We start from the raw sequence: 13,517 nt of genomic DNA on the forward strand, positions 1-13,517 counted from the left end.
CCTAAATCACTAAGTAAATTATATTTTTAAACTTTTAAAATGTCACAGATGATTGTATGTAATTAACAACCACTGACTTTTTTTTTTTTTTTTAAATCTCACGAGTGATTTTCTCTGAGATCTAAAAGTTAATTTTAAAAATACTGGTACTCAAACTAAATTCATTTAAGTTTAGGAACTGTTTCTATTTTAGCAGCCTTCTTTGTTTTAATCAAATAAATGTTGGAAAGTAAAGGACTTAGAAGGCTTATTCCTCTGAGCTATCAAATATAGCTGTAATACTTTTAAATCCCTGAGATCAAAGACTGAAGCCTAAATTTTGGAAAAGTTATAGATATTGAAGCAAAGTCATTCATATACCTGTATGATTTTATCTTAGACTGTGTTAAATTAATTTTTATTATCAGAACTCAAGTGACTGTATAGAATATCGGCCAAGAAATGGATTTGAATTATCTAATGTTTCTCTTTAATGTTGCTAAGGATCTTCAGTCATGTGATTTCTAATTCTTCATGTCTTATTTGTGACGTTTTTGTTATATTACCTTTTCTTGTTAATATTTGTATTAAAATCTAACTTTTTTACGGGCTTAAATATATTCTCCCCCATAAATTTATAAGATTCTTAGTAAAAAGGGACATGTTATGCTGTTCATCTTGCAGCCCCTGAAGTTTGTAGCTCATATTCTTTATGCGCAACAGGAGCCCAGTGCATAATCTATTTAGTGTTTCGCTGATTATTTCACTCATCTCCATCTCTTTATGCTGATTTGTTTCTGCTCTGTAACCCCTGTTCTCCAATTTGACCTCTCCATCATAGTCTGTTTTATCAAATTTCTTCCTCATTTTAAATGAAATCGAGTCCTTCTGTTTACTTTCCACTTGTATTACTGCCTGCAAATGTCTACCAGGTATACTTATATCTAGATTATTTATGCTGCAGCTGTGATGCATTTCAAAATACCATACACAAAGATGCTTCCGAGAGCAAAACTCTTTCCCATTTTATTACATCTACTCATTTTGCAAGCCCATAACTCCTCCCAGTTGTCATTTCCACAATAATGCCAGGGAGGACATTGATTGTATGAAAATTTTACAGGAGTTATGTCTGTCTAGTTCATTTTTTAATCAGTTTTTTTTTCTGCTAGTCCCTGTAATCATCACCTATCCTAGACTTTTCTGTTTTTGAGAATTTCTACAGGCTCCTCCTCCTTTCATTTAAATCCAGTTCATTTCAAACATGAGCTTCTCCTCATGACACAATTAGCTGCTATGTGGGCCAAAAAACATGTTTTGAAATATAAGCAGGCCACATCACCCACATTAATAGAATATAAGATCTGTCGCTGATTTATCTGTACTTAAGAAACGACAAAGAATACAAAGGTAGATTATAACTAACCTGTTAGATTAAACTAAGCTGTCATAATGACAACCAGTTATGGTACAGGTTTTATCAAATTACTGGTCCTCATGGGACCTATTTCCTTTTATAGACATAAAGGAGCTGGGGAGGGGCCGGAGGATCTCTGACATACTAATTTGTAGGCACTACCCAAACAATGTCTGCCTTGTCAGGTGTATGATGTAGAAATATCTATAGCTTTCTCTACTGAAAATCTGCTTATTTCATAGATATTCAGTCATAAGAGAAGATACTATAAAATTCTAACTGGAAGAACCGGACCATAGAGCTACAGGACTGCTTTCATTGAGTGCTCTGATTTTTAAGCGTTCAATTTCGAAGGAATTATCTCCATCCAAGGGTTAGGGCAGATTTTTTTTTTTCTCCTTCTTCTGAGACAGCTATAAATAAAAGGAAGTGAAATCTGATACGGAGGATTTGCTCTAAGCATTGGCTGCCAGAGCTACACTTTCGTACCATACTCTGGCCCACGAATAGGACATCTCCTGGGGCAAATATTGAACTTAAAAAGGGACGGAGCATCTGTTTTCATGCTGTTGATCAATGCCATGTATCTTTGGTTGAAAAGTAAATCAAGACTATCTTTAAAATAAACTGTTTCAAAGCCAAATTGTAATATGGACTCTAGACATGTGAATATCCCTATGGGATTATCAGAAGAGACTTTTTGTTCAGGACTACTTGGGATATATAGTCACTGCAGTCACAGTGCGTGAGTCCCTTCTTTTTCCATAAACTCCATCCTCTGGGATATGCCTGTGGACTTTTTAAGAAGCAATCCAAAACAGATGAACCTTAGAACTAATCAGAATTGGTGGGGATAATCTGCTGTTGTGTTCATACCTGGGAATAAAATCAGACCTAAATAGACTGATCCAGAATTAGACCTTACAAATTTACAGTATAAAAATGACACCTTGTTAGTGATCTATGTGACACGTTTAACCATGCTATTTTTCTAAATGGTATTAGCAAATTCACTTGACTTTTTGGGAAAGCTTTAACAATGGAGGCTAGTTGGGGACAATTTCTATTTTGATACATCTTTATTAAAAAGGCTCAAATTTAGACATATCTAGAGAGTGCCACCTTGTGGACAAAAGGCAGTAGAGGTAAGAGGAGAAAAGCTCATACATATGACATGTAAATCCTTACTATTTGTATCTAATTGCTGTCTTTCTATTAACCTTCACAATCCAAATATTTCTTTGTTCATGCACATATATCACAATCTAAGAAAAAGAGGTGTATATCAACCTTAAGATTATAAGAAAACTATGTTTAAATATTGTTATGCAAGAAAATGTTACATAAGAGGACACACACACACGCCAATTGGTGGTGTTAATAAAATAGAGGTAAAAAATTCAATGCACCTTATTTAAGATATCAATACTAAATTTACCTTCTACCTTCACATTTTTTTGTTATTTAGCCTACTCTCAATCCCACATAATAATTAATTCCCAGGTACATGGATTTAAAAAATTAGCATAAACATTAAGTTATTTTTATTAAAGAAAAATGTGGTTATGGAAAAAATAAGAATACTGAAGGTTGTCTTTGGTGGTAATCTCTCATGTTACATCCTGTTAACATAGTGAAGCTTTAATGCTAAAAAGGAACACACCTTAGTTCTGCAGATATCTGGTTTAATACAATTTTTATAATCTGTAAACAATGTCCTGTCCTTGTTTCCACAATGATAAATTGGAAAAAATATAAAACCAAATACGTTCAAATAAATTTTAGTGTCATTGTTTATACCTATAGCTGTTTATATTTGTCCTATTTGAAGATCTCAAATTCACCCCCTATTATATGACTCCTTTGAATGTTCAGAAGAAAGAAGATTTAGGTACAAGGACATTTTAGTAATTATCATAAAGAAATCAATTCCTTCCTGGTTTACCAACTATGTTATAGATTCTCATAAATGGATGGTTAATCAGTCAGCTAAACACTATTCTAACCCCAGATAAAAATATCTGTAGATGTATTGAGCTAATTTTTCTTATTAAAAATCTACCGTTATTTCATTGTCTTTGAAAAGTTCACACTATGTACTCTCCCACCAGATCCCCTGACATGGATCCATCGTAGATCCATGTTCTCCACTGTTCTGGCCAAGCCCGAGAGGTACACATCACAAGGGAAGGAGTCAGAGAAAGTGGTTGTTAGGAAACCCTTTCTGATGCCCTTGCTGTTTTCCCTTTGTTTCTTTCCATCTCTTCCATAGTCATCTCTGAGTCCTTCTGCACTCATCAATTTCCCTCTCCTTAAATCTCCTATAAATCTTCACCACACAATTAAGCCCTTAATTATATAAGATTTTGTTTCATCCCCTAATTGTTTTACAAGTGTTTATCTGGATTCCTCACTACATGAATTATATATTTAATTTATTTTCTAAGTCCTGCACAATATCCATCAGGGGACTGAGCCAGTACTCTATAAATATTTTTAAATGTAATAAATTTGGAGTGTGGGAGGGCCTTGTCCTGTTTCATATTTGAGAAAATGACTTAGAAGACCTAGAAGAAATGCCTTACAAGTTCGCAGATATCTTTAGGTTGGGAGTGAGAGCTCATATCTAGTCCAGTGGAGTGACATATGCATTTGATTATATTACCATGCATAGTCAAATATCGGAAAAATAGAGAACTACTGTAGAGAACTTAAGGATGAAGAAACTAACTGGCTCCTGTGAGGAGTCAGTAAATACTGAGAGAGGACATTTTGAGGATAGGTGGCATACACAAAGCAACAGAAGAGAGATTTATCCAGGATTGTTTGAAGATTCACGTACCTGGATAGCAGAGATATGTGTAGATAGGCGAGAATTGAAATGTCCTAATGTAAAAGAGGTAAATTAAGTATCAGTTGTAAAGAATCTTATTTACCTTGCAAAATAGTGAGAATTCAAACCATGGGTTCTATCTCAGTCTTTCTCTTTTCTATCTCCAATGCCACTATTCTAAAGTCCTTCTTTCTGCCCTGAATGAAATATTGCAATGACTACCTAATTGGTCTCATTCATGTATTCTTTTTCTGTGTAAATCAATCCTCCACTAGTTGAATATTATCAACTCACTTGTGGTTTTCTATTCCTATCAAATTGAAAATGACCTTTCTGGCAGTAAGTGATCTCTGAAATAAGACCATGACCTAAATATCCTGGATCATCTATACTACTCCTAATGAGACAGTCAAATCCAATTTCCCCTGGCTCCCAGAGATATTTCCATTTTGGGAAATTATTAATTCTTTCCAATTACTCATGCTTTTCATTTGTTTGAAGTGCCCTGCTACCCACTTACCAAATTTTGACTCTTTCTAATCTCACCTTGAGTAATAAATTCTATATCATTTATTCCCAGAAACCCACCAAACCACGATTTCTACCTCCTGCAAATCACTTAAGCCTTTATAATCTTCTTCGCAGGCCCTAAAATAGTTGTCATAGTGCCTTTCTGATGCTAATTTTTAGCCTTGCATAGTGTATTTGTTTGGCTTTATTTCTGCTCTTGGAATTGGTGTGAGGTACACTGTGTTGACACTGAGGATATGGTACAGGATCTGACACTGTATTCCCCTCAGAGCCCACAATCTAGAGAGAGAGCTTATCATATAAGCACAGAATAACACAAGGTGAAAAAGTTAGGGACGCTGATAGAATTGCTAAGTGTGAGTTTATTATGAAAGTAGCCAGATTCCACCATCTAAATTGAAATAATGTGGTCCGACATTGAGCCTTATTTCAGAGGTCTGGTTAGTGGATGAACTTGATTTTCTAGAGAATCACATGTGGAGGAGCATATGTAACAAAAGGGAGTGAGAGACATCCCAGACTTACCAGGATCCATAGGTTGGATTGAAGGGCCCGTGGAGCTCTCTTTAAGAGAAGTAATAGATTGTCTTTGTTTAAAACACGTACTTCGTGTAGAAAATTTGGAAAATATATCAATGCAGAACTTTCTAAATCTTTGATATTATTTGAGATTGCATTGCATAATGTTTGAATCCTGTCTTTTTTTTTCACCAAGCATCAATTTGAAAAGATCTCCCCACATTATTGAATAGTCTTTAAAAATAATCCTGCATAGTACTATAGCTCTGCACCATAACTTATTTAACCAATTGAGTGGGACCACTTTTAAATACTTCTGTGTTTGTGGTGAGGGCTAAACAATCAGCTGTATTTTCAAAACTGAATTAAATAAAAAGGAGTTGTTATGGCAAAACTGCCATGACCCTGGAAGTACATTTATTCCAAATTTACTTCAAGATGTTTCAATGTTAATAGAGAATATTTCTGTGTAATTTCTCTCCTCTTGTATTCTGGAAACACCAAAGGAAGCATATCATGGGAATCTGTGTAGATTGAGTCAGTGCTCTTCTGTAGTGAAATAACTTTATTAATTCAATTACCTTCAAAGGCAAATAGCTCAGAGCAGAGAGGAAACCTCATTTCTGCATTAAGCACCAGCTGCTTTTCCAAGATGAGCCATAGATAGAAAGGCAAAGGAGCAATTGCCAAGGAAATCACTGGAAACGTGAACCTTTGTTCTTACTGACATCGAACTTCTGTGAACTTTTCTTCTCTAGTGAACAGCACACCCAAGACACGTGGGGTGGGCTTTGAGTCACCCATCCCAGCAGCCTAGTCTCTTAGGTTCCTTTATCTCCATTCTAGATCTAATTTATAAATTGCAGCTGTTAATATCTATTTTGAATAATCAGTTAGTAATAATAATTTTACCCTTAAAGTTGATGTGGGAAATATATTTGCCCAGAGATTGCCAGCAGATTTGTCTTTGTGGGCAGGAGAGGAATGAAATGTCAATTCTATGTGTATGCCAATGTTAAAGTTTATTTATAGATGGAAGGGGGGAAAGAGAAGGCTAGAGGTTTCTACAACTTCAAATTTATTTAGGAATGGATTTTATGATTTTTTAAAGTCCTAGGATATAGTCCTATATGTTACAGGTAAAGATACATAAATAGATGTAGATGTATGTATACGGTCATATGTACAAACATAAAAGTGAGTACTAAGCGCTTTAGCAACCCAAGGAAACTATCACATCCTCATTCTCTGAAGAACATGAACCTCAAATCTGTGACTGAACTTACACTCAGACTATCTAAAGACCACGTTCTCATCACAGCACTACCATTGTTACCTCTGTTGCCTCTAGTAATAGTATCGATGTTATATTTATCCTACTTACGGTATCATTATTTCATACTTAGCAACTATTTATTGAGTGTTTGCATTATTAAGCTATGCAATCAATAAATGTCATCTTGTTTAGACTCTGCGGTGCCCCTAAGACTCAGGTCTAGTGGACACCTCTTGGTTGACGGTTGTTCTTTGTTTTTCTTTTCTTTTGGAAGCTCCCACTTCCCAATTCCATGAGGTTCTCTGGAAGCTGCTGATCAAAGGGACTTGCAGGGAAAGGCATAAGACCCAGACTGGTAGGACCACATGTTCTCTCCCCGAAATCTGAATAACACACACAGGGAGAGGGGACAATGCTGGTGCCCAGTCATCTGTTCAGAAATGTCCTGCTCTGCTGAGGTTCTTGCTCTTCCCAGAAGTGCGCAGTGGCTCAGTTCTTCCTTAGATTATGCAAGCTACAGTAAAAATTTTTACTGCATTCTTTCGAAAGAATTACCTTTCAAACATGAATTAGTAAATTTGGTCCCTGTTCTATGTATTCGAATTACTACCCTCTCATTCATAGATGAGGCCACCAAGGTTCAGACACACAACCATGAGAGCGAGATGTGGAAAGGACAACCCTAGAAGCTCACCCACCAAGTAAGGAGGATTTAAACGCAGCTGGAGCTGATTGATGCTCACGCCTGCAAGCCCTCCGCTGGGCAGCTCTGCAACCTAACAGTGTCCCTAGTCCAGTACCGAGGGCCTCTTAAGGAATCTAAGACATTCCAGAAGTTAGGAGAGACTGGAAGACTGTAAAAGATGCACCCCCTTTTGATTAGGACTAATAGTTATAATCTTTAACACTTTGTCGAGCAGAGGCACTGAGCAGTCACAACTGTCATCACGCATGTGCCGAAACAGATGCACAGACTGCCTGCAGGGCCAGATGCCAACTGGGATTCTGGGAAGTCCATTGGTGCCAGGACAGAGCTAAGGTAGCTAGGGCAGCTGACGAACTAAGGGGCTCAGGACATGGCTATTTGCCAAACAGTATGATTTTTTTTTTTTAAACCACAAATGTGACCATTCTAATATAGGAGGGCTGAGTATCAGACCTGGATGAAAGGGGATCACTGAAGTAACAGTTGTCAAGGGAATCCTAGAGAAACAAGCCAGGCAGGAAAAATAAGAAAACAGCAAAATCTGCTTCTAGTATCCACTGGTAGATAGAAGATTTTTCTCCACTGTTCCCCATGCTGGCAGGGACCAAATAAGTGGCAACCTGGCAGGTCTCCTCCGTGCTCTAAACATTACGATTTTTCTTTCTCATCTAGATTGGAATCGTGTAGAAAAATTTATAACGGAATGCCATTTTCGGATGAAAAAAACCAAAGGAAAAAAAAATCTAGATGTAAGAAAAAGCCCTGGACACGGGCAATGACTCGTTTGAAGCATAGCAGCTCTGCTGGCTGACACGTGTGCGCCTTTGCCTACCTGTGGCAGAGGTCTCTGTAAGCAAAGCGGTGGGGGCTTGGGAAGCCCGTTGCCTCCAGCCAAGAGGGACCCAGAGTCTCCCTCAAGACTTCTGCTGCTTGGGCTGAACTTGCAGGAAGGATGAGGCTGCAAAGGTGTGCTGAAGTTCAAGCTTTCCGTCTCACAGGCAATGAATGGTCTGTCTTGTGAAGGAACAGCACTTTGCTTCCTGTTTGAACTCTACACCCATAGGGAGACACATGCTTTTGTGCCGCACTGATCCCTGCTGAAATATCCTATGCATCCAGGTGTTTGCCATTTTGCATCTATGTTTCAAATAATGCAATGTGCTTCCAATGTCCACACAGAGGGCTTGGCCCAGTCTGAAGCAACCCGTGCCTCATTAGGAGTCTGTTTAAAATGTGTACAGTTCTTGTTTGAAACAGAGAAGGCAGGCTCGCGCCTTCTCACTTTTTCTCACTTATTTCTCTCTTGGAAATAGCAAATAGCTTGTTCCTCCAGGAGGCTCTGCATGAGTTCCCACTATTCTATGTGATTTGTTCTATAAAACTGTTAACTAGAATCAGAAACTATAGCAGATGAATTGGACCCGAGGGGATGGCACACAATGTGTTGTGCTCCCAGACAACTTCATTATTTTAATTACCTAAAAAAAGTATACATAGCTTGGCAGAGTAGGAACCGCATTCCTCAGCCTGCACAATAGTGACGGGGAGAGATGGCTTCGAATCCTGCTACTTAATAGATTGACCCCAAATATGTCTTTCTGGGAAAAGACCCATTGACTTTTGTGTGTATGTGATACACACCCTTAAAGGCGTCAGAGGGGCTAGTCTTTAGACACTCAGGGGATTTAAAAAGGAAACAGGAATGATCATTACAGACCTCCTATGTGCCATTCTTCCATTCAGTGAACAGCTATTATGTAGCTAAAATGTTAGCTACATAATAGCACTGTTCTGGGCACCAGGAATGCAGCAGTGGAAAGACAGCCAAAGTCCTTCCTCTCATGAAGCTTATATTCTTGCTGGAGTAAAAAGAACAGGAGAAAATAATTTTAAAAAATAATGATAATACATGGACTCACTTTTTTAAATATTGAAAAAGAAATGTGAAGATCTGGGGACAGAACATTCCAGGGAAATAAAAGAATGTAGAAACGACCTGAAGAGGGAGTCAGCTAGGCATGTTCAAGGCTGGCAAATACGGTGGGCTGAGCAGATGGAGCCAACATATTTGATGGCTTAGCTCTACCACTTACGAGCTGTGTGAATTTAGAATAGGAGAATCACTTTATACCTCTCACCTTCAGTTTCTGCATCATTATATGTAGTTAAGAATGCTCCCCTTACAATATTTTGTAAAGTTAACTTACAAAATGTATAGTGACGACAGTGCCTGACAAATTATTTACAGATCAAAATAAATGATATTAGCTGTATCTGACGCTTATTAATTTGTACTATCTCCCCTTGTCTTCTACAGTGTCTTATACTCCAGAGTAAACCATTAGTCTCTAAATGTGCTATTTTTTTCTGAAATGCCATCCCTCATACTGAATGCCATACGCCATACACAAAATACTCCCCACCACCACCTGGCCACCATTTCTATCAGCCTGCTGTAGTTGCATCATTCTTGCTATCTCTCAAATGACTCACATTTGACCATGTCATTTAACGAGATATACACTACAGGTCTCAGCTCATATTGTCTTCCCCGGTGCTCAGGGTAGAGCTCAAGGTTTTATAGGTTTGTTGCTCCCAATGTTTGTTTTTTTGTGTGTGAGACAATGTCCAGAAAGCAATACTGATTCTAGGTAAACAGTAGGATTTTAATTTAGAAAACTACTTACAGAGATGTAGGAGGAGAGGAAATTACAAACAGTAGGCAACTCAGAAATCAGCAGATGCAGCAAGCCACCATCACCCTTCGGTTTTAGGAACAATGAGAGAAAACTGGAATAGTAAGAGCCCAAGCGACTGGCCACCTTGATGGGGCAGAAATGGTGGGAAGTCTGGCAAAAAAGAGAGGAGGTGCCCAGCAAGGGCATGATGGCAGTTTATGCCAGGAATGGTGCTAAAATCAGAGAGAGAGTGTGAAAAAGAATTCAGGTTCTTCTTTTCTCCCTCCCTCTAAGCTCATTAGTGATCGCCATTGGTCAAACCTAGCTGGATGCCAGATGGAGAGAGTCTGGAAACGTAGTTTGCAGAGGTCATTCCACTGTGACGTGGAGTGGAGCAGGATATGGGCAGAAAATATACCTGAGCATAAATAAGACAAATGAACAATGTGGGGATAGACCCAGGGCTGCCATATCATATACTGCTCATCACGGCCTGTATTCACCTGTGACCTTTATGCAGCACACATAAGCACTCTGAGACATAAATAGATACCTAGGAAACAATTCATCCTCAATCAAGAATTAGATAACCATGCATGCCTGAGAAGGACAACTTGTGAACATTGCACATTGCTAATCATTCGACTTCTTCCAGCCTGAGCCCAGCCCTGAGATACAAGCTCAGTCTTAGGAAGGGCATTCTGCAAACCAAACCTGAAAAAGCTGTAAAGTCTAAGGAGTCCCAAGCAGTTCTACCATAAATGACTAACAGACTATGGCGCAAAAGTACATCCAAGAGATCATTTTCATGTTAGCATAAATTAGTGATTGTTTGGCATAAGTACTAATCACTCTTGTACCAGTAGAAATTACTGCTCTCCATAGATACCTTACTGCCCCAGACCTGAGTTGCTAGACACCTCCAGTGCAGGAATCAGCCACATCAGCATCAAGTTTGTTAGGTTCTAATTGTAATGTCCACATCATTACCTGGACTTGAACCTGAACATCAGACTGTACATTGAGCTGGATCAAAAAGGAAAGAGCAGGGATATTAAGATAGTTGAAAGGACTACTCATGAACCCTTATACACGCTACTATAAATATGCTCTACATGTGCATATGTGCATGATGAATAAATGTACATTTTATGTATTTCTCTTTTATCACATTTGAGATGATAGATTCGAATTCACATTCCAATTTCAGAGATGCTAAAATAGAAAAAATCTAAGAGTCATTGAAACATAATATATATACATACATATATATAATTACCTATATTAGAAATAATAATTGAGGAACTATTTTATATCGGGCACTACTCTAAGTGCGTTTTACATTAATTGGTCCTGATGACAAATCTGGGGCCGGGGGGAGAGGGTACTACTTGTTCACTTCTGTTTTGCAGAGAATGAAACATTAAGGAATGCGCCCAGAGTTACAAAACTATTAAGTGCTACACAGACTTTCAGCTCCAAACTCACGCTCGCATGTATTTGTTTACATCACTTTCATGTGAGATGCTCACTGAGAGCTTCGAAAAACTGTTGGGGCTGGGAGAGACTTTTAAGAGGACTTCCATTTAAAAGTATTAAGCAGGGACAGAGCGACTTAGGCTTCTTGTTTTGTTATGGTCAATCAATAAATCCAGTGTGCAAGTGCACACACGCACCCCTCACACATGCACAATGATGTAGGCCAAGGAAAGTTGGATTACATGTAGGTGTTTAATCATAATGATGTTGGTACAGATAATCTCTGACTAGTGGTGGTTTGAGTTACAATTTTACAATAGTGCACAAGCAATATCCATAATAAATTACACAAAATAGTCAATACTTTATTATAAAATAGCCTTTGTTAGATGATTGTGTCTAATTGTAGGCTAATATAAGTGTTCTGAGCATGTGTAAGTTAGGCTAGGCTAACCTATGATGTCAGTAGGAGTATTAAATACATTTTCAGGTTATGATGGATTTATCAAGATATAACTCCATCATAAATCAAGGAACATCTGTATTTTGTTGATGGGCCTGGACTGTGTCTCTCACTCTTATATAGCCTGCAACATGTATTCCAATGACTTGCATTTGAGTACTCAATAAATGTTCTCTGAGTAAATTAATAAATTAAGCTGTTGTGTATACCAGGGGTTCAGTGATGCTGCCTGGGCACATGGGATGTGAGAGACTGTTCCTCACTCGATCAGAATCTAGCTAATCAATGTATATAGGTATAAGCAGAAGGAGATGTCAAGTGGAAGGTTAAAGCTTTTTTTAATTATACTGGGACATTTGCTGAAGGGGTATGTTTCGTACATTTTTCACTAGCTTAAATGATAAAATATTGATTCACAACTCACAATTAATCCTTATAAGCAGACTAGGCTTTTAATAATTCAGTCACATCTCTCAGTGGTCTTGTTTGTTCCCTCCCCATGGCTAAGCAGAAATGGCTTTCTGAAAAGATGGGGACCATTTTTACCCAAGAGCATCAGCTCAAATTTCTGTAATTACATATCACAGTAAATATTAACTCACTCTAAGTGCTAAGCCTCATCCCCAAAACACTTCCTAAAGCAGAAACACAGGCCATTCTTTTCCTTCCATGCCCACTTGAAGTGTTTTCTTGTTGTTGTTGTGTGTGTGTTCATTGGATGCCTTCTTGTTTTGACTTCAAATGAGCTCTGAAGCTCTTTGGGTTATAAAATACACTATAGCTTTGAGGACCTAGATATAAAATGACATGAAACAGGCTCTCAAAGGGCTGCATATAGGGTAAATGGAGATCTCAAACCCTAGGTCTGCCACTAAAGTGCTTTAATAATGAATGGCTCCCTAGTGGCCCTCAGTTTCTTTATGTAGAAAATGTAGAACACACTCAAGGCTTGTTTTGACTTAAAAACTTGCTTGAACCTAAGTCCTGTTACTCCATGAGTTTAGGCACTTATAGTTCAAGTAAATGCTATAGATTGCACACAGAGTAATAGAAGCAGCAACTTAGTGAACAAAAAGAATTTATTTTTGTAGAAAAAATGCTAGATGTGGGGGTTTTTTAGTTTATAAAGACTTAAATGTTTCTGTAATCTACTGTTTGGTCTGCCTCCAAAACAAAGAAACTTCTATTTAAATTATGGGCTCTGTATGTTCTGATGACATAATAGTCATTTCAAACACATACATGTCAAAGTTCTTTTTATATTCTACAGTCTTAGTTGGCAGACTCATCTCGGATTCACAGGGTAAGAACATAAATCTTCGTGTAATCTTTGATGTTTACAATTCCTATTCAAGTGTGTCAACTGCATAGATAGTCTTGGAGGAAGGAGAGGTATGAATTTCAAATGAGATCTCCAGATGCGAGAGTTAGATTATTTTATTTATATAAAGATAAGATTTTCTAGCTCTGACCCCTAACTTTCTCTATACTTTTGCAGTTTATGCTCTTTCCCCAATATCATTTGCTCCCATTCTTTGCTTCCATTTCCTATTCTAACAACAAACTCCGATACCAAGTAATAAGGCAAGGTCGATGGACTAGAGCACTTAACCTTGAGTCTTCTTTAGCTACCAGA

This window comes from Rousettus aegyptiacus, unplaced genomic scaffold (assembly GCF_014176215.1).
Source record: "Rousettus aegyptiacus isolate mRouAeg1 unplaced genomic scaffold, mRouAeg1.p scaffold_m13_p_6, whole genome shotgun sequence".
NCBI lineage: Eukaryota > Metazoa > Chordata > Mammalia > Chiroptera > Pteropodidae > Rousettus > Rousettus aegyptiacus.